This window comes from Mirounga angustirostris, unplaced genomic scaffold (assembly GCF_029215605.1).
Source record: "Mirounga angustirostris isolate CCGP_5_RB_7025 unplaced genomic scaffold, mMirAng1.0.hap1 SCAF_7, whole genome shotgun sequence".
NCBI lineage: Eukaryota > Metazoa > Chordata > Mammalia > Carnivora > Phocidae > Mirounga > Mirounga angustirostris.
Genome location: NW_026991715.1, coordinates 36,776,036 through 36,797,024, shown reverse-complemented (window position 1 = coordinate 36,797,024; position 20,989 = coordinate 36,776,036). Strand labels below are relative to the sequence as shown.

Genomic DNA, 20,989 nt, shown 5'->3' with positions numbered 1-20,989 from the left:
TTTTGCAGAAGAGAGGCTCTTTCTTTTCTCCTGGACTTGAAGTTTATGGAAGTAAGTCTACCTGGTGGCAACCATCTTGCAATCAAAAAGAAAAAGCTTACCTAAGAGAGGAAACTGAACTGAGAGATGCCAAAAGTTGGGGCCTGATGGCAACATGTGAGCCGCTGGATCCAGCCATGCCTGAAGCCAGCTGTTCTTGCGCTTTTCAAGTAAATATATGAACCAAAAAGTTCCATGTTAGCTTAAGTTAGTTGGGTTGAGTTTTCTGTTACTTGTAAATAAGAATCCTAATTGGTAATTTGCTCAAGCTGACACAGAGGATCCTGAATATAGCAACTGCCTGTACATTTAAAATATGTCATATTAGGGAAGTTTATACTAGTGTTCAGCTTCCAGAAACATTTGAGAAGGACAGGAACAGCTAGCTCTCCTTAGTGTCTACAAAGGCCCTGGATTTAGAGAAATGCAAACACTCCAAAATAAAGACCAGGACAGTGAATTCGACAGTGCATGGTGCTTTGTGACAATGTATCAGCTACAGCTGAAATGCTGGGATGCAATTTCTATAATTCACCTAAAATTTGAGAAAGAGAATGGATGTTACCAATCCAAATGAAAATAAATACTAGGCTCACTTTAGCAGGTTTAGCACAGTAACTAAAGGCTAAACATAGCAACTCTGTCTAAGGAGTAAAAATAAGCAGGAATTTTCTGTAAGGCTATGTGATGGCTATTTATACTCTCTCCTTATTAAGCCCACTATGAGTCTGGCCTGTCACAATTGTCCCTGAGCTACTCTGACTTCCCTGAGCCCAGAATTAGTCTCTTAGAGGTACAGCCTGACTCCGAGGTAAACAGCTCCTGCTGAAAGCTGAAGGTGTCAGAATTTGTCTGATGTGTTTAGTGTTGGGTTGTTACCAGACAGGAAGAATACAGCTGATTTTCAGACCTATTTTGTTGGCTTTATACAAAATAAAACTCAAAGCAAAGAGGATGAAGTAGAAAGTCGTAGGACCTTGTGTGACACTTAGAAATGAAAACAGGCCCTTTTTGGAAGAAAATTTGGGCTAAAAAAATAGAGAAGAGTTCCAGATGGTGAGGTCTATTTACTGTGAAGCAAAACTGTGATGAAAGTAGGGAATGTCTCAGGCAAGTCAATTACACAAGATAAATCGATAGAAGATGTTCTACGGGGATCTAGCTAGCATGGAATTCTGGAATGGGAAGACAACATTAATAGGTTTTCCCTGCTTTGGCGCCTAAAGAAGTAAAAATCATATTGACATAAGAAACAAAACAATTGTAATACTATAGATGAAAAGCATATGTTAAGACAAAGTCAATTACGAGCTGCTCCTTGCACATGCCTTGTAAATTCCTGCCTCTGGGTCTTTTCGTACTGTTCCCCTTGCCCAGAATACCCCTGGTACCTTTGGTCTGAAGTCAACCCACCTTTCAAGACCCAGTTCAAGTGCCAATTTGATGACAAAGCCTTCCTTGACCATCCTAGCTCAAAGCCATCTTTCCAGTTGGGGACTTTCAGCAGCACTTTGTCCTATAGCATCTAGACCTTTTGGTGGTGTTTTATAGTTTATATGTTATATATTAATAATGTATGAATATATTATCTATTTCTTTTATCTCTCACTATTTAGGGCACTGTCTCCATCTACATCATCTCTAACACAATGTGCTTACATACTGAGGACATTCAGTAATTCACTGAATGACTGAGGAATAATTTGGTTGCAGAAGCCTGGGACACCTTGAACCAGAGAAAAGAAAAAGGCGTACAGGAAGTCACCTCTCTAGTGTTGCTCCCACTATGTCTTGTCTCTCTCTGTACAATGCAATCACAGCAACTGGTCTTTCTCCTTGCAGTGCGAAACATGGCTGCTCATCAATCTGAAGACCAAGAGACATTCTTTTTTTTTTTTTTAAAGATTTTATTTATTTGAGAGAGAGAGCACAAGCAGGGGAAACAGCAGAGGGAGAGGGAGAAGCAGGCTCTCTGCTGAGCAGGAAGCCCGACATGGGGCTCGATCCCAGGACACTGGGATCATGACCCGAGCCAAAGGCAGATGCTTAACCGACTGAGCCACCCAGGCACCCTGCCAAGAGACATTCTTAACCCAGCTCTGGTTTTAAAAAAAATCCCTAAGAAAATATCATGGTCGACCTGCTTAGTCATGGATTCCCCACACTATTATCAGGACTGTGGCACAAAATCTACATAAGTGAACAACAAGGCTTTACATCCCATAACTCTACAAATTTAATTATTTAAAACCCATGTTTTTATTACAACCAAGTGAAATCTTTCTAAAATACAGCATGCATTTTTTTCCTTACCTTCACAAACAGCATATATCAAATGGAATTTACTGAGGGATGAGGATTATAAATACCAATTAGTGTTTGTGTTGTCATATACATGTCAACCCAAGGGGCTGTTGGGCATGAAACATGGCTTGCTTTTTATCCAGACCTCTGTATTATTATAGCCTCTGTGTCTTTTTTCCCCTAAGTTCCCTGTACCTTGCCTCATCAGCAATTAACTTTTGTTTAAGAACAGGTGAAGTGTTATATTTCAAACTACTGGATGATGGGAATCTGGGAGCCAAGTGTGTTATAACTGGGTACAAAATAAGGTATATCTTGGACATGGCAACCTTAGCAGCTGCTCCCCGCTCAGTTCCTGCTGAAAGTTTCTATAACCTAGCCCCTCCGGCCACAGATGATTAAAAGGTAGAAACACCTGCCTCAGGGTCTTTGGTCCATAGGCACCCACCAGCCAAGACAGGGCCCAGGGCAAAGCTGAGCTCCGTCAGTCAGATTCTCGCTCTTGGGAAACAGGGCTGAGAAGCAGAGAATTAGGGAGAAGCAGAAGCTGATAGTCTGTGGAGAGTGAAGCTCTGAGCTAGCATGGGGGTTGGCAGGGTCATGGCACTCCTAAACTATGGACACAGAAGCCATGGGCGGGGGAAAGCTGCAGAGACAGAATGGTGGGAAAGGATAAGTCGGGGGTGAGCATCAAGCAGAGGCAGCTTCACGTCGAGACGGCCAACACACCAAATGGCTAAAAGGTCGCCATGTGGCTGGCGCAGAGAGCCGCTCAACTTCATTCTGGTCCTGGCTTTCCTCCAAGGGGCTCCACCTCCCTGTAGCTCCTGCTCTTTCCGGCCTGACTGGATTTCTGGTCTGTGCTTCTGCTTCCTACTCCCTCGATCCCCTGAAGGGACCAGAGGAAGGTGTGGGCTCTCCTGGCTGCTCAGAGCGCTTTAACCGGAATTGGTCCAGATGAGTTAGGGGAGGTGGTTGTGTCTCTCTGGAACTGGATACGATGGAATCCTGTGAGCAGCCTCCTTCTCACCCTGTGCCAGTCAGGAGGCAGGACTCAGCACCTCAGTACACCCTCCAAAGACACTCTGCGTCCTCAGTTACTGGTGAAGTAACAACTCTCCCAGTAATTATGGCAGGTAACTTTTAATGAGCATTTATTAACTAGAAGCCTTGCTAAGTACGTAAACTACTTCATTTAAGCCTTATGACAACCCTATGAGGTAGATCTATTACTATTCCTATTAAATAGAGGCACCTTACAGATGCCAGGTAAGTTCTTCTCGGCAACACAGCTAAGAAGCAGTGAAGCTGGGATACAAACTCAAGTGAGTCTCTCCCAGAGCCTATGTTCTTAACACTGTGACACACTGAATAATGAAAACTTGATTTTTACTGAAGACTCATGAGAGGACTTGAAAGAGCATTCATATCTCTTACCAATATAAGAAACTCCCTAAGATTTCCTGTTCCCCCAAAGTTCCTCCCCTACTGACTACCCTGTCATGTCTCCTCCCTCTTCTCTCCCCAGCCTCCAAAAAGCTCAACCTGTACGCCCTGCTCAACAAAACCAAAGCATGGCCCTTAGGAGTCCTGATTCTACCCCCAGCTTTGCAGAGACACACATTCCAGTCTCATAGCTACTACATGGAGCAAAGGTAGCCCCAGAGTGATGCACAGGAAAGCAGTCTTTATAGGGTCATATCCTCTCCAGAAAAAAGAGGACGTCTTTACAGGTGGCAAAACTCAGGTCAGGTCATCTGAGTAGAGAAAGTGTCTTCCTTCTCTTCTTTACTACAGATTTTTGTATTTCTTGATGTACCTGGAGTAAAAGCTAAGCACAAGGCTGTGGCAGCACATAAAGAGGGTTCTGCCTGAAATCAAATTGCTCTTCTATTCTGGGGGGGGGAGGTCCAATGTACTGATTACATATTCATATTCTTGATGAGGGTCTTAGGTTTCTACTGAAGGTTTTGCACATAGAGACCTAATCCTTCCTGAGATGTGCCTAATTTGGTGGAGGAATAAGGCGAGGAATAAGACGCAAAGCTGGCTCTCAGTTTCAACAAGGGTATTCAGATTATTGCTAACAGAGCTCTCAAGAGCCCAGTTCAGACCAAACGGATTCAAAATATCAACTCAGGTTCTGTTAAGCCTCCCTTTGTACTGCCACTGGAATTGGTTAGTGAATTGTACCTTGAAAAGAATAAACACCAGAAGCTGACATTTCTGGAAGCGGAAGAAGAACCTGGAAAAATTAGCCACATGTGCAAAGAAAAATACAGCAAGAGAAGTTTCTTCCTTTGTAATGATGAACCAGAGTGCTAGCTTGTGGGCATATGACCTAATTGACTCATGCTGAAATTAAAGGCAGAACTTAATAACTGGTTTGTGAAGAAGAGGGAATTTAGAATTTCCTTATAGACAAAGAACCAGAAAAAAAGAGCCTGCACCCTTACACAGAGATTTGACTGTTGCATGAAAATTTGGTAGCAAAACTTCTTCTCTTGACCCACTATGCAAAGCATAGTCTCGTTCACTTATTTTTCCTGGTTCCTCTGATTCAGAGTTTAAAGAACTACTAATTCTCAAGAGCTTTCCTTTTCCATGTAAGTTCAGAAAACAATCCTTCAAGTTATGAATTAGATTTCAATTTAATAGGATATTGGGTGTAGGGCTTTATACAAGAAAGTGTTATAGATTTTTGTCACAAGTATTTGTAAACTGCTGGTTGTTTGGGAGGGAAAAAAAGTACAAGAGTCCTAATGAGAAATTGTGGTTGGGGGTGGAGAGGTTTCAAAACACAACACAACCAAATGAGATCAAATTCCAACTTTTAATTCCTTCAAATTTTTTTTTCTCTCTCCATCAATCTTACAGCCCAAATTTTAAACTTTATGGCATCTTAAATGTGAGGTCCATAGAGACTTCTGGGAAAAACAAACAAGCCAACAAACAAACATTTGGAACATTCTACCATCTTTTGTTTTCTAAGCCCAAGAACAATTGGCAGTCTTAGCCATAGGCAGCCTTCCGGCTAACAGAATAAATAAGTTGGGTCATAAAACTACAACTCCTCCTCCCCCACTCTCAGGGAGCTGGACGAAGGCAGACAAGGGAAATTACAAACTTCAGGGTAGATCTAGAAGATGGTCTAGATTATTGGAAACTGCCCACACAGCATAAATTGAAAAGACAATTCATTCAACCATAAATATTTTTAAGTGAATGACCAAGCTACTCACTTACTACTTAAAAACAGTCTCGTTTTGGCACCAACGCTCCTCCTCCATTTATGTAGATCTGATTTCTACCATCTGGGCTGTAAGAGATTTGAGGGGAAAGTATTTGCTTGTCTCTTTCCTAGTGCCTGGAACAGTGTCTTAAACACGTAGTATTCAGTATGCATTTGCTAACTGACTGGGAAGGGACTGTCTGTCAGATCTGGCTGGTTCTGACTGCTCATGTTCATGAGGCCTCCAGGGTGCAGGAAGGCTACGGCAGTGAATATTCAACTGGTGGAGCCATATACCAAAGGGACACATAAGATTAAGATACGTTTGCGTTCCACTGAGATTTAAGAAAGGTTAGAGGATCGAGCAAGAGCAGTTAGTTGGTGGGTGTTCTTCTGCTGGTAATTATTCAATGGTAAGACAGTGCTGGGTATAACTACTGTCTGGGATGATTATGTTGGCCATGTCAGTCACTTAACATGTGGATCTTGTCTCTACTGGATTAGTGTGTCCAGGATTCCCATGACTCCACTTCTTGATTCTTGATCTCCTGCCAGTGTATTTTCACTGTGACAATTGCACATTGTAAATGCTGCCATGGGATGACTAGGGACATATTTCCTCTAATTCCACTTTCACACAAAGGATCAAGAGAAGAATGGGAAAGAGGATGTATGAGGGGGTGCGGGCTATTTCTTCCCCAGAGGAAGCAAAGAGTTCCATGGTGCTCCTATCATGAAGTCTGTGCTGTATGGAAGTTAAGGGAGAATACAGGCTTCCTCCAAGACAGAGATGAAGTCAACACATTTATTTTAGATAAGAAATCTCTCTTATGCTTCAGCTTTGGATGATCCAACTTTCAAGCAGCATTCTTCAAGTCCAAGAGCTGAAGTTAGTGGGCTTTAATCGTCCTTGTCAGGGATGTCTGACATGGCATGACGACAGCCTTGCTAATGTCATTCTCTCATTACATCCCTAGTGCTGCGACCCTTAGATTCTAATCTGCAAGTCGCACCTGCTTACAGCTCCTAACATTGTGAGTACAGTGGTGAACAAAATTAAGCCTGCCAACTTGCTCAAACCTAAGGTGATTTCTCTAGGTCACTGCTTTAGTCACTAGAAAAACAAAAAACCCTCTTTTCAGTCTGTCTAATCACAAACAGTATCACTTCTCCTACTCCTATAGTAGACCTGAAAAGGATTATAAAATTACTCAATTGTTCTTTTTTTCATTAGCACCAAGCAGGTGATCTCACTGACTAGAAAGCTCAGGATAGTGATGAATACAGGTGATTTAAGCAGTGTGTCTGAGGTTACCAGGGCAACCGTTAATTATTATTGAGTAACTCTAGCGTACCTCTATAAAGGTCAGGAGTTAAGGTTTTTCCATCATATATTTTGCTTTAAAATGGGGCTTTTAAAGGAAATTGGGGAGAGAGCAGATGGAGGATGACAGATGAAGATCAGGTTAAAGAACTATATATAGCACAAGAAAATTGAACTACTTAAATTTCACAATGTTGGTTTAGGAGATGGTGTGGGAGTTCATGAGTAAATGTAAAAAATGACTTTCTGGTTTCCTAAGTTAGGGCTTCTCAAATTAGTAAGAAATCTGAAATCATGCCAGATGCAGAGATGTAACTAGATTTACTTTACTTAGTTCCCTGAGACAAATTTCCTCTGCTGTCCCAGAATTAATATTCTCTGCACTGACCTGGAGCCCTGGATAGACCAGCCTGGAAAGGATTCATGTGGTCATTGAAAGAAAAATTCAAGACTCAATTTCACGGAAACACACCAAAAGCAAGACCTTCTTGGTATAGGTCTTATTCTTCAAACAGCATCTTACGCACATCCTTAGTTATTGAGGATGTAACAAATTTGAAAAGTTAAAAAAAAATTCCTATGTTCACTTCAGCAGCACATATACCAAAAATTTGAACCATACAGAGAAGATCAGCATGGCCCCTGGGCAAAAATGACATGCAAATTATAAAGCATTCCATATTTTTTAAAATCCAACCATCAGACTGAGTGTCTAAAACGTACACAGTGATGTACGTCAGTTATTTTCGATAAAACTGGGAAATAAAAGCACATGTATTAAAAAAAAATCCTGACAAAGATGTACCCCACAACTTTAAGAAAAAAGTAAAATGGCGATTTTAAAACTGAGCTAATCCGAGTTTTCAAAACTGAACAACACACACACATGTTAAAAAACTTCCAACGCTACAAAAGGGTAGGGTTGAAAGGAAGTGAATTTCTCTTCCACCAAAGGCCACTGTCCCATCTGCCTCCATCAGAGACAACCATATAGATTCGTTCCCCTGTATCTTTCCAGAAATATTACAACCATGTACACACATCTGTAGGTATGTATATCCCTGGATTCTCATATATAAATGGAGTATACAATGAACACAAATAGTTTTTAAATCTAGCTGGATAACAAAATCACCTAGGAAGTTTAAGAAACATACCAAAACTCAGATACCACCCAGACCAATTAACTTTGAGGCTCCAGTAAAGGAGTGTAGGTGTTGACATTTTTTACTTTAGGGTCCCCAGGTGATACCAATAAGCAGCCTGGCCTGAGAACCACAGTACCTTGCTTTTCCCTTAATGTACCTTAGAAGGTTGTTCTATACTAGCACATATAGAACTACTTCATTCCTCTGCTGTACTGGGTAGCAGTCTAATATATATCTTGGCTGTCTTTTACTAATGGTCACCTGTCTATCCTGCCCTCTTTTCTGGGAGCTGATCAGCATGGATTACATCAACAGGTCTCTCTATCCTGCCCTCTTTTCTGGGAGCTGATCAGCACGGATTACATCAACAGGTCTCCTGTACCCTCTGGCTCCTTGTTGGGGTCACCAAGGGGGAGCTCTGGCAAGAGATTAGCAGGAGGAAGGAGCGAGCCAAGGTATTTATTCCCTTGTCTCACTCTGTAGTTGCCCACCCCTGACTGAAGCCCTTAACCAACATTCCTTTCAAGGTACGACTCTATAGACCTCTCACCCCTTTTGGGTCTGGTAACCACTTTCTACTCAAGTCCCTCCAGCCTAAGGATGATAATTGGTTGGGTGCTACTAGCCCTGAGATTTACTGTATTATCTCATGATTTTCCTGCCCCCACTTCTTTATAAATAAACTCTTCCTTGAATTATGTTATTTTCATGGTGCTGATGTTTCTTATGATTCTAATACATCATTCTTGGATATACATGTTTGCATTTATTTCTTTATGGACAATATTACCTTTGCTCCTTCGGGAAACATAGCTTCTTCACAGAAGGCAAAAAGAGGATGGGGCACCCTGGTGGCTCAGTTGGATAAGTGTCTGACTCTTGATTCTGGCTCAGATCATGATCTCAATCAGGGTTTTGAGAGCAAGCCCCGCATTGGGTTCCACACTAAGTATGGAGCCTGCTTAGGTTCTCTCCCTCCCTCCTTCGTTGCCCCTCCCCCTCCGCTTGTGCTCTCTAAAAAACTTTTTAAAAACTTTAAAAAAGGGGCAACTGGGTGGCTCATGATCCCGGGGTCCTGGGATCGAGCCCCGCATCGGGCTCCCTGCTCCACGGGAAGCGGCTTCTCCCTCTCCCACTCCCTCTGCTTGTGTTCCCTCTCTCGCTGTGTCTGTCAAATAAATAAAATCTTAAAAAAAAATAAATAAAAATAAAAACTTTAAAAAAGACATAATGGGGCAGTCCATACAGCAGCTCTTTTATTCCTTTTCTGAGCATTTTTGACAACAGCCTGGGCACAACCCCATCATCTGTTCAATTTGTAAGGACTATTAAAATGAACACTGAAGCAATGTCTAGGGGAGAACTCCACTGCTTCTTTGAGAAAGAAGCTGATAGGCACTGAAAGAGAACCTGCTAGAGCAAACTCAGTGAATGACTGAAAGGCAGAATTTCAGAACTTTCAGAAATGCTTTCTCTGTCATAATGACAGTCAAATGTACACAGAGTCACAGGCTGGAAAGGAATTCCCGAGGCTAAATTATCCCCCAGTGAAAACTTAGGCTTGCAATTAGGTTCTCCTCTAATTAGTATGGTTCCGATTGGCTCCACCCAACAGAGAAACAACAGAGTAGATAGATGGCTTGGCAGGACTCTGGAGAGTACACACCTAACTAAGCCTGCTGACTTGGTGCAAACAGCTTAAAGCTTGTCTTGAGAGAGGAGTGCCTCTACTAATTTCGGTGTGTTTTGTTATTTGTAGTTAACTGAGTTTTAGGTATTTTATTTATTTATTTATTTGAGAGCATGGAAGCGAGTGAGCAAGCAGGGGTGGAGGGGGAAGGGGCAGAGGGAGAGAGAGGAATCTCCAGCAGATTATGCACTGAGCCCGACAAGGAGCTTATTTCATGATCCTGAGATCACGACCTGAGCTGAAACCAACAGTCAGACGCTTAACCGACTGCGCCACCCAGGTGTTTTAAAATTATCTCAGTGTTTTGTTGTAGGTTGCTCTGTGTCACACCAGGATCAAAGAAACAAAAATAAACACTGAGTGTCTACTGCCACCACCAAAAGAAATCAATACTAAGGATTTGTTCATTGGTAAAGGGATAGTCTAAGAGCAAACCAATTTTTGCTTAGTGAAAAAGGACATCAATTCTTTTTTTTTTTTTTTTTAAGATTTTATTTGAGAGAGCACATGTGTAGGTGAGCAGAGGAGGGGCAGAGGGGAGAGGGAAAAGAATCTCAAGCCGACTCTGCAGAGTGCCGAGCCGGACGCGGGGCTAGAGCCCGCAACCCTGAGAAAATGACCTCAGTTGAACACTTAAGAGTTCACTTAAGAGTCGGACACTTAACCGACTGAGCTACCCAGGCGCCCCAGAAACCGATTCTTAATAACCACTTAATGTGAACCAGACCATTTTCTATAAGGTTATGCCGGCATTAACTCATCTGACCCTCACAACAACCTTGAAGGCAGGTCTTATTATTACTATGATTATTTTTACTATTATTGTTACCATTTCACAAAAGAAGTTTAGCTCAGAGAGGACAAGTAACTTGCCCAAGTTTACAGTTAGGAAATAGCAGAGCCAAGCCTTCACTACCAGGCCACATGGGCTTTTCCCTACACCAGATCTCAAGAGCTTTTCGTACACGCTAGAACCCATGTCAGCCTTCAGAGTGCTATTTGTAGCCCTAAGTTTATATATAAACTACATCTGTTCTCCTGAATGACTGTTTCCCATAATGCCATCCATTATGAGAAATACATTGCCCCCCTCAAAAGTATTCATATGGAAAAGCCTTTCCTCAACCGTGGAATATTGTTTTAATGATGCCAAAGAGAAGTTCTGTAGAGATGTTCTAAGGTCAAATATACATTTAGGAAATGTGGCATTAACATATGCTCTTTGGGAGATTCACAAGAGACATATTAATGGCTTAAAAGTCCTATAGACAAGAATCTGTGGAACTTTATTCAACTCAGAGCTCTTGCCTTTCCCCACCTGTCCTGCCCTCTTCCTGCATCAGTTTGGGGAATGCTGATTTAGAAGTCTCAAATATCCTGTACAAGTCGATGGTCATCTACCACTTTCCAAGCTGTTTTCCTGTCAATGCAAAGGGCTTGATCTCATGTTACACACACAGTGGGTGCTCAATAAAAACACCTGTTGGTTTAAGTGATGCACCTACACTATCTTGATTTGTGACCAAAAGGCACACGTTGCAAAGCAGCAGCCAGCTGGCTTCCCTGGAGCAGTGAAAGGTGTAGGCCTGGTGAGCTAACTGGGTTCCTCTATGGAGCAAACCCATCAGTCCTCAGCCTCAACTGTTGTGACTGATCGCAAAAGCCAGGGATGGGGTGCTCTTAAGCCCCTCTACTGTCATCAATGCAGGAACAAACAGAATGCCAGTGATGATACAGGCTTGGTCCTGAAAGCTTTACAATGAGGTAAATCCTATTTTTATTCTTGTGGAAGTCCATCCACCTACTGCACTATGCTTATGGTTCTCAGACTTCAGGACGTATCAGAATCACCTGCAGAGCTTGTGGAAACACCGAGAACTGGGTTCATCCTCCAGAGGGGCAGATCCAGTAAGTCTGCAGCGGGGCCTGCAAATGTATATGGATCTAACAGGCTCCCAGATGATGCCCAATAACACTGGTTCAAGGAGCACAGAGAACACCACACGGGGCTAAGACCCTGCCTAGAAGACCAGTTTAGCTGGAACCAAAGGAAGCATACATGAGATCCTGCATAGTTTTCTAGATACTTAATGCAGAGAAGGGGTTAAAAATAAGATCCTAAGGCTGTTTCCAACTAGAAATGTGTTCCTAGCTAAGTAAGCATCTGCTTTCCAGACTGACTAAAAAGGTTTAAGAAGTACTACTTTAGTATGATTTTAATTTACCCGATTTAGGATTTGAATCTACCAATAAGATTCCCCCAAAGTATACATGTAGGGAGAGAAACACTTCCAAATTTAATTCTAAGTGAGAAAAATGGCATTTTAAAGTTCCTTCAAAGTCCCCTTACAGGAATAATAGTGCTAAAAGCCATGCACAAGATATTAAGCCTATTTCCTTCCCCAAAGATTCCATCAAAAATTCAAGACTTACAAATACCTAACACCTACTTGCATATATAAAATGCAGTGTCATAAAGCATTTGAGAGCAGCTAAATTCAGAATTTATTCATAGGTTTAATTAAACACCAAGACCTTACTTAGCATCTACTGTGTGTCATGACAAATTTGGGTAATTGTTTTAGATTATTTAGGAAGATTAATTTATTTACAGAAAAAAATACCCTTTATGATGTTAGCTCATCAAGGGGGAAAGAAAACAACAATGTGTGTGAAGGAAAACATTTTTCCATTTGCGATTTCCACTACCCTGGAAAACAGGGATGTGGCTAAGCACTTGAACGGTGTCCCATCCCCGCCTCCTCCCATACCCCCTCTGCTGACAGGCTGTAGAGATCCAAGTGCCACTGACAGCCGGAGTGCTTGGGAAAGAAATCCTGCTGGGTCATGAAGTGTGAGGGTTGCCTTGAGCAATTTTTATGTGAAAAAAATACCCCTGCTAATCACCAAACTTATTTATCCAATAAGAATCAGATGGGTCATCAGGCAGGAATCTCCACCCTCAACCAAGTGAGGCCAGCTGGGCTCCTGACCGGCGAAGGAAATCTTGGCTAGGGAATGGGAAAAGCTGACAGAAAGGCGCTCAGAAAACAAGAATCCGGGTCACATCAGTGACAAGCTCTGAAAATGCCAAGGAGGCATACTTGGAGGAGCTGTGGCCACGGCGGCCCCAGGAGACGGAGGTGTAAGAGGGATGGTCTGGGGTTTGGCCAGGAAACAACCATGAACGAGCTGGCTGGAACCACCATAGAGGTTGTGAGGAAGAACAAGAAGAGGCAACTGATTCCTTTGAAAAATGACTCTACTTTCAAGTTATTTCCCAAGGTGAGGAATGCCACCAAGTTTTCAGACAAAACAGTCAGAAGAGACCTTTTCTGCTTGGAGGTGGGTGAGAATCAGACTCCTCAGTCTAAGAGGAAAGATCCTCCTCCACAGAAAAGTGATTCAACGACAGAGGAAAACTTCCTCTTTCAAATCCCTGCATTCCAAAGAATGACAAATCAAGATCATTGTAGTAAAAGCATAGCTGCCTTTTTGGGTGTAACTCTTTTGGCATGAAATAGCACTTAGGAGATAAAATTACTTAAAAAAATATGCCGTTTATTATCACCGTTTATTATTTTTTTAAGGATTTTATTTGTTTATTTGACAGAGAGAGACAGCAATAGCAGGAACACAAGCAAGAGGAGTGGGAAAGGGAGAAGCAGGCTTCCCGCTGAGGAGGGAGCCCAATGCGGGGCTCGATCCCAGGACTCTGGGATCATCACCTGAGCCGAAGGCAGACACTTAATGACTGAGCCACCCAGTCGCCCCTATTATCACTGTTTAATGCATATTACTCATTTTGTGATTCATTTGGTCTCAGTAAGTTATGCACAGTTATGCACACAGCTCAATTGTGTGGGATGTGGACGTTTCCAAATTGTTCAGCAACAGGCATGCCTAGCCCCCAGCTGGTCTTGGTTTAAAGTGGGGCAGCACCTGCCCTGAGAGAAGTTCCTCCTTTTCACTGATAACTTAATGACTGGACTGACAGTTCCAGTTTCGGATTCTCCAATTCCAGGTGGGAAGCTTGTGGGGGGAAGGTGAAGAGAAGAGCCTGGGACATCTCTCTGCCCACAAGAAAGACATACCAAGGCTGTGGGGATATAGGGAGAGAAAGGGAATCTCTGAGAGGAAGGAGGACAAGAGGTCCTCCAAAATAAAATTAATTGCTATTCACAGTGCTAAACGTATGAGGTAACAAAAGATGATCCCATTTAATCTTCCCAACACCTTTTTGAGAAGGTATAATTCCTGTTTTATAGATGGGGAAACTGAGGCAGAAAGAACTAAAGCAAAAACTCTCATTTATTTATCACTGTACCTTCAGCATTCAGGATAACGCCTGGCCCACAGTAGGTGTTCAAACAGTATTTGTTAAATGAATGTTGACTGAATTAAGTAGAACACAAGTAAAGTTTTGGAGATAGCTCTCAAGTTTTCCCCAGATTTTATCGGAGAGCAGCTGAATCAAATTCAGGAGCCAACAGTGCTTTAGAGAAACAATGCTGCCTGGAAGCAGGCCTTGTTTATCCTCTGAATTCCAGGGACTGTTCTCTTGCCTCTCACTGGCCACTAAGAGGTAGAGGGCGGTTGACTCTGGCACAATCTGAAGGCATTTGGCATGAGCACATCTTTTAGGTCACCAGAAATAACTTGGAAATGCATGTGTGTGTGTGTGTGTGTGTGTGTGTGTGTGTTAAGTGGAAAGGACAAGAAAAATTAGTTTTATTTCAGAGGCTACTGGGCAGTGAGTTATTTTCTAGGGGTGGGGACCACTCAAGCAGGGAGAACTCCAAGCTTGGGTTCCTCCCATGGCTACCTCCTAGCATGCTTTCCATCTTAATAAGCCCCTCCATCCCTACCCCAGCAGTCCGAAGCATTCACCTAGTAGTTTTTAACTTGAGGGAATTACTGCAGTATTTTATGTCCCTAGTGGGACGTCCCCTACCTTTTTTCTTAGCATTTGTTTACTTCCTTCTTAAAAATCACTATCTTCCAGAAAGGCGGTGGCACAAGGCCAACACCACTGGTTATTGTGAGAGTGGAGAGTGACTTTCATTTTGTCAGTCCTTTCTAAGCACCCTTCGAACCACCTCCATAGTTAGAGACAGGTTGGCCCCACTTCTTACAGCACAGGGAGCAGGGGATGGGCGCACTCAGAGCCAAACGGGCACCAGCCAGTCTATGTTGGTGCCAGAAGTGAAACCTCGCTTTCCTGCTTTCCATGCCACTGTGTGAGCTATCCTTCTGATTGCCTCAGTCATTAGCTATGGGTTTTGTTTTGCTTAACTTCTTAGAATCTCACTTATGAGTCATTTGTTTTCAAAGAAGATTCTGAAAAGTGACAGGCTGGTCTCCATGCTGCCACTCTCTATGCTGAGAGCCTTTCGTACCTTTCTACCTTACCCAGGCAACCCAACATCCTCCCAAGGCAGTTTGAGGATTCTGAGGTCACAAAAGCAGAGGTCTGTGTCATTTAACTACTGCTGAATAAGCTGACCTCAACTCAATGGCTTAAAAAACCACGATGTACTATTCCTCATGCATTTGTGGGTTGAAGAGCAGCTTTTCTCTTAGTCCTTCCTGGACTCATTCATGTGGCTGCATTCAACTGACGGGTGGCCTGGGGTTGGGCATGCCTGGGACAGTTGGGCTTCTCTCTCCAATAGTCTTGCATGCCAAAGAAGACTAGACTAGACTCTACATGGCGCTGGATTCCAGGAAAATGAGATGGGAAACTGCAAGGCCTGTGGGCTGGGCTCAGATGTTACACACGGTATCATTTGTACCACATTCTATTGGCCAAATCAAGGCAGGAGATGAAGGCCAGCCTAGATCCAAGGACTCCACCCCTTCACGGGTGCTGCAAAGATTCTTTGGCCGTATTTCATCTATCATAGGCCTACAGCCAGGAGATAAGAAGGAGTGAAGCAGGCCAGTTGTGCGAAGATAGCCACCGTGGAGAGCATCACCTGTTACCAAGTAACACATGGATTTAGGGTGGCCAAATCTTCTAACTTTTCAAAAGAAGTTGGAAATATAGATCTAAAAAAAAAGTACTAATTTTTCAGAGCACTTTTAGGTTTACAGAAAAATTGCTCAAAATAACTCAGAGTTTCCATATAACCTCTCCCTACTGCCTAAACTCCCCTGTAATTAACATCTTTCATGAGTGAGGTACATTTATTAGTAATATTAATTACATTAACTAATAACATTAGTTACATTAGGATTCACTCTGTGTTCTACTGGTTTTATAGCTTTGGACAAATGCATAATATCTGGCATCTACTATTATACAGGATCAGACAGAGTGGTATCACTGCCCTAAAAATGCCCAGTGTTCTACCTTTGCACCCTTCCTCCCCACTCATCTTTTTACTGACTCTATAGTTTTGTCTTTTCCGGAATGTCGTATAGTTGGTATCATACCACACACTATGGCATTTCACAGTGCCTTCTTTCACTTAGTAATCTTTCACTTCATAGCTCTCTTCTTTTTATCACTGGATTATATTCCATTGTCTGGATGTACCACAGTTTGTTTATCCATTCACCTACTGAGGAACGTCTTGTTTGCTTCCAAGTTTTGGCAATAACAAATAAAGCTGCTATAAGTATCTGTGGGCAGATTTTTGTGTGAACTTAAGTTTTCAACTCATTTGAATGAACACCTATGAGTATGACTGCTGGACTGCGTTGTATGAGAAATCTATGTTTAGCTTCGTAGGAAACTGCCTAATTGTCTTTCAAAAGGGGGGTGTCGTTTTGCATTCCCACCAGCAATGCATGAGAGTTCCTGTTGCTCCACACCCTTCCAACACTTGGTGTTGTCACTGTTTTTGATTTTAGGCATTCTAATAGGTGCACAGAGATATCTCATTGTTTTAATTTGCAATTCCCTAATGACATAAGATGCTGAGCATCTTTTCATATGCTTATTTGCATCTAAATGTCTTCCTTGGTGAGGTGACTGCCCAGATCTTTTCCCCAGTTTTTAATTGGGTTGTTTACATATTATTGGATTTTAAGAGTTCTTTGTATATTTTAGATACTGATCTTTTATCAGATATGTGTTTTGTAAATATTTTCTCCTACTTTGGGCTTGGCTTTTCTTTCTCTTAATAGTGTCTTTCATAGGGCGCCTGGGTGGCTCAGATGGTTAAGCGTCTGCCTTCGGCTCAGGTCATGATCCCAGGGTCCTGGGATCGAGTCCCACATCGGGCTCCCTGCTCCTTGGGAGCCCGCTTCTCCCTCTGCCTCTCTCTCTCTGTCTCTCATGAATAAATAAATAAAAATCTTTAAAAAAAAAATAGTGTCTTTCATAGAGCACAAGTTTTTTTTTTGTTTTTTTTTCATAGTTTATTTTTATTTTTTATTGTTATGTTAATCCCCATACATTACATCATTAGTTTTAGATGTAGTGTTCCATGATTCATTGTTTGTGCATAACACTCAGTCATAGAGCACAAGTTTTTAACCTTAATGAAGTTCAACTTACAAATTTTTTCTTTCATGGATCATGTACCTAGTCATTGCCAAACCCAAGGTCACCTAGATTTTCTCTTATGTCATCTTCTAGAAATTTCAGTTTTGCATTTTACATTTCAGTCTAGGATCCATTTTGAGTTAATTTTTTGAAAGGTGTCAAATCCGTTATCTAGATTTTTATTTGCATGTGAATGTCTAGTTGTTTCAGCACAAAAAGTTGGTTTATACTTTAAAAGGGGGGGGAGCACCTAGCTGGCTCAGTTGGGCTCGAACTCACAACCCCAAGATAAATAATTTAATGCTTAAATAAATAAATAAATAAATGTTGGTTTGTTATTAATTTTTTTTGGTGGTAGTGGTAGGGGAGGAAGGAAGCTCCCCCTCTACCAACACACATGTCTGTAGGCTGTTTTTCTCCATCCTGGATCATCTTTGCCTCCCTCATCCCCCTTACCTGCAATGAACTTTATCCATCCATATTAATCTATTTAATCTTACTTAACACCAACCTCACACTTTCACTATCCATTTTTTCCAATATTCTGACTGGTACTCAACATGATCAGTTAATAGCTGGTGAACTCTAAAACCACTTATGAGCTATAAATCCCATTTAGCACTGCCATATACCACTGTCCTTCCTCTTAGCCAGACTGTAAACTCTTGGCGAGGCCAGGAATCCTCCTGTTCTCATTTACCCCTGGTAGCTTAGCAGAGGTCTGGGCACAAAATATGTCAGCAATAGTTGCTGACAATTTTAGACTACCTGGACTTTGGTCCTGACTTACCAAGTGTCCTTTGATCTTCAAGAGGGATGGCTATGCTTTAGGAAGTCCAGCTGAGGACCTGCCAAAGGTGTAAACTCTGCAACCTTGCCCTGACATGGCCAGAATGGTGCATCTCTAATTTTGATGCCCAATTTAGCATTATGCCCACACAAACAAGAGGGCCCTGATCTCCTTGGAGAACTAGGAAAGATTTACCAATGAGACAGCAAAATGTGGTCTCTAAAGTGCTAAAGGATGCTGAGTCACAAAGCATGTTCCTTTCATTATGATGGTTACATGGCCATAATGACCGTTCCAGTCATTACGAAAACAATGAAAAACAAATGAATGAAATAAAAAGGAGAATGGACAGTTTCTGATGACTGGCTCCCCACCTCATGCCTAATTAATAATCCAAGTAATGGTTATCCCCCACCCTCTAATTTTGTTTTCTGTTTTCATCTGCATCATTAAGTGTTCCCATTCAAGGATCTCTGTGTACTTCAAAGTGAACAATGATGGAGGGAATGAAAGGGTCCCGAACTGAGGTTGGGGCCAGTGGTCTCTGTGGTTGTGACTGAACCCAATCTCCACGACATACTGTGCTGACAGACTTCTCAGAATTGGTTTTCTCCAGGAAAGTACTATGGCTTCTATTTGCCAGGATCACCTAGCTTCTGTCTATGGCCCACCCAAGCAAACAGCAGGCAGAAAAAACGAGGGAGGCCCAAACTCGGATATGGCATATTCACGGCCCTGGGTTTCCAAAACAGGCAGCGAAGCTCCCGCAGAGCTCGAGGGGCCTTCGGGGTGGGCCTCAGGGTGGCTGAGGCAAACTCTGCAGTCAGTGTGGGCAGCTGCACTGCCTCTGCCTCAGGAACAGCCTGGAGCCAAAGACTCACAGGCGCCAGTCAGGTGTTCACTCAACCTGGAAGGGCAGCAGACTTGTTGGCAACATCCACAATCCTACCTCCAACTTTCCTTGAAAGTCAAACAAAGTACAACTGTTCCTGACATCACTCTTCCTGCCCTGGGAAAGCCCCCAAATTTTGTAGCAGGCAAGCAACGGTCCCCATGGATGGTGTAAAGTGGACCGAGTGACCCCCAGTGTTTTATGTAAAACAAATCACATCTAGACAACTGAAAAATACAAATCTCAAGTCCCCTCCCCTAGGACCTGTTTAAAAGACATTGCCCCCTTTTTACCACTTAGCCGCCAAAGCAGCCTCTTTAGACAGTGGTGACTCAGGGGGCTCCCAGCTGCTAAAAACAAAGATTAAAGAGGGGCGCCTGGGTGGCTCGGTTAAGCATCTGCCTTCAGCTCAGGTCACGATCCCAGGGGCCTGGGATTGAGCCCCACGTTGGGCTCCTTGCTCAACGGGGAGACTGCATCTCCCTCGGCCCCTCCCCTGCTCTTTCTCTCTCTCTTGCTCACTTCTTCTCTCTAAAATAAATAAATAAAATCTTAAAAAAAAAAAAACCCACAAAGATTAAAGACCATTAAATGATACTGCTGGCTAAGATCAGGGACAGTAAGCAACCTGGGCTAGAAATTCAACCTTGCTCATGCTGAGCAACAAATGACAGGTACAGAAGTTTAAACAAAATGGGGGATAAAAAAAGAGATAAAAAAGAAACCAGAATCTCCTTCAAGTCTAGGAAAGCAGATATAGGAGTGCTTAACAAGCCAGGCAGTGAGGGATGGAGACTCCACAGGCAAGTCTGGCCATGGAGAAGCAGAAGAGACTCACTGCCCTTAAGCTGAATGAGTTTTCCCAGTACGTGATTTCATTTTATGCTACTGTTTCGTTTGTAGTAAAAGTATTCCTTAAGTCCATTTTAGAGTCTTTCTCCCCCTGAGCCTTAATATCCCTTAGTCTCTTCTTTTTTTTTTTTTTTTAAAGATTTTATTTATTTATTCATTAGAGACAGAGAAAGAGAGGCAGAGGGAGAAGCAGGCTTCCCGTGGAGCAGGGAGCCCGATGTGGGACTCGATCCCAGGACCCTGAGATCATGACCTGAGCCGAAGGCAGACGCTTAACCATCTGAGCCACCCAGGCGCCCTCCCTTAGTCTCTTCTAAGGCAAAAATTGTTGGTCCCATTTTGCAGATCCACAAATATCTTAAAGAGATAGAACGGCAGGGTGTGACCGTGTAACCACGGCCCGGAGATGGGCAGGAAAAGGTTCTGATATCCTGGTGTCTCACCAGGTGAAATGAGTGCCCTGAAGACAATCTGTGGCTGAACTTCGAACTGTTTTCACTAGAGAAAGGCAAAGTCAACTCTGTTCTTCCCGAGTTTTATCCAACCGCAGCCTGAGAGTCCAGCTGTTCTGGTCATGGCCTTACATACTTTCTGCAGAGGCTCTAGTTGACAAGATTTATGTGGTGGTCTGAAGAAGCACGCTAAGCAGTGTGGGAGGAAACCACAAGGGAGGACTTTCTGGCCCTAGCACAGTGGATATCTAGTTTCTGTGGAGGACCGGACAAGCAGCTCTAAAAGTGCCTGTCTCGGTTATGGGTGCTTACCACCCAAGGGTGAAGCAACAAAGGTTCTTCTTTTTCCTAGTCTCTGGTATATCATCACAGTCATGCTAAGGGTTGAGGATCTCAACACTGGAAGGGCTACTGGAGGGCTTTTCTTTCTAGAAGTGGACACAGAAGTGGCACTGGACATATTCTACATCATCAGGGAGAAAGGAAACCAGGACAACATAAATGAGTGAAACAGACTTGGCTACTGATCCACTGAGTTGCTACAGTGTCTGGATGTTTTATAAAACTAAAAGAAATCGCTTTTCATGCCCAGCAGCCAGCACAGGTCAATAGCCATCACCAAAGCCATCTCAGCAGGAGGGTAAATCAAAGATCACCAAGGCCAAGAAGCAGTATGTTAAGAATAATGATTCCCTTCTGAGATGATGATGCTCAAAAAATCCACAACAAACTAGCCAAGCTCCACATTTAGGAAGAAGGTTAAAATCACGT

The 20,989-nt window shown here is 42.7% G+C and overlaps 1 protein-coding gene and 1 non-coding gene across 27 annotated transcripts in view; one reads left to right on the top strand and one right to left on the bottom strand.

Annotated features, from left to right (window-relative positions):
• ARHGAP26 (Rho GTPase activating protein 26) overlaps nt 1–20,989 on the bottom strand; it is a 431,139-nt gene that overhangs the window by 60,954 nt on the left and 349,196 nt on the right. The window lies entirely within an intron of this gene.
• On the top strand, nt 7,481–7,585 carry LOC123836494 (U6 spliceosomal RNA). The gene has a single exon (XR_006788971.1). It is a non-coding gene; the product is annotated as a U6 spliceosomal RNA (small nuclear RNA).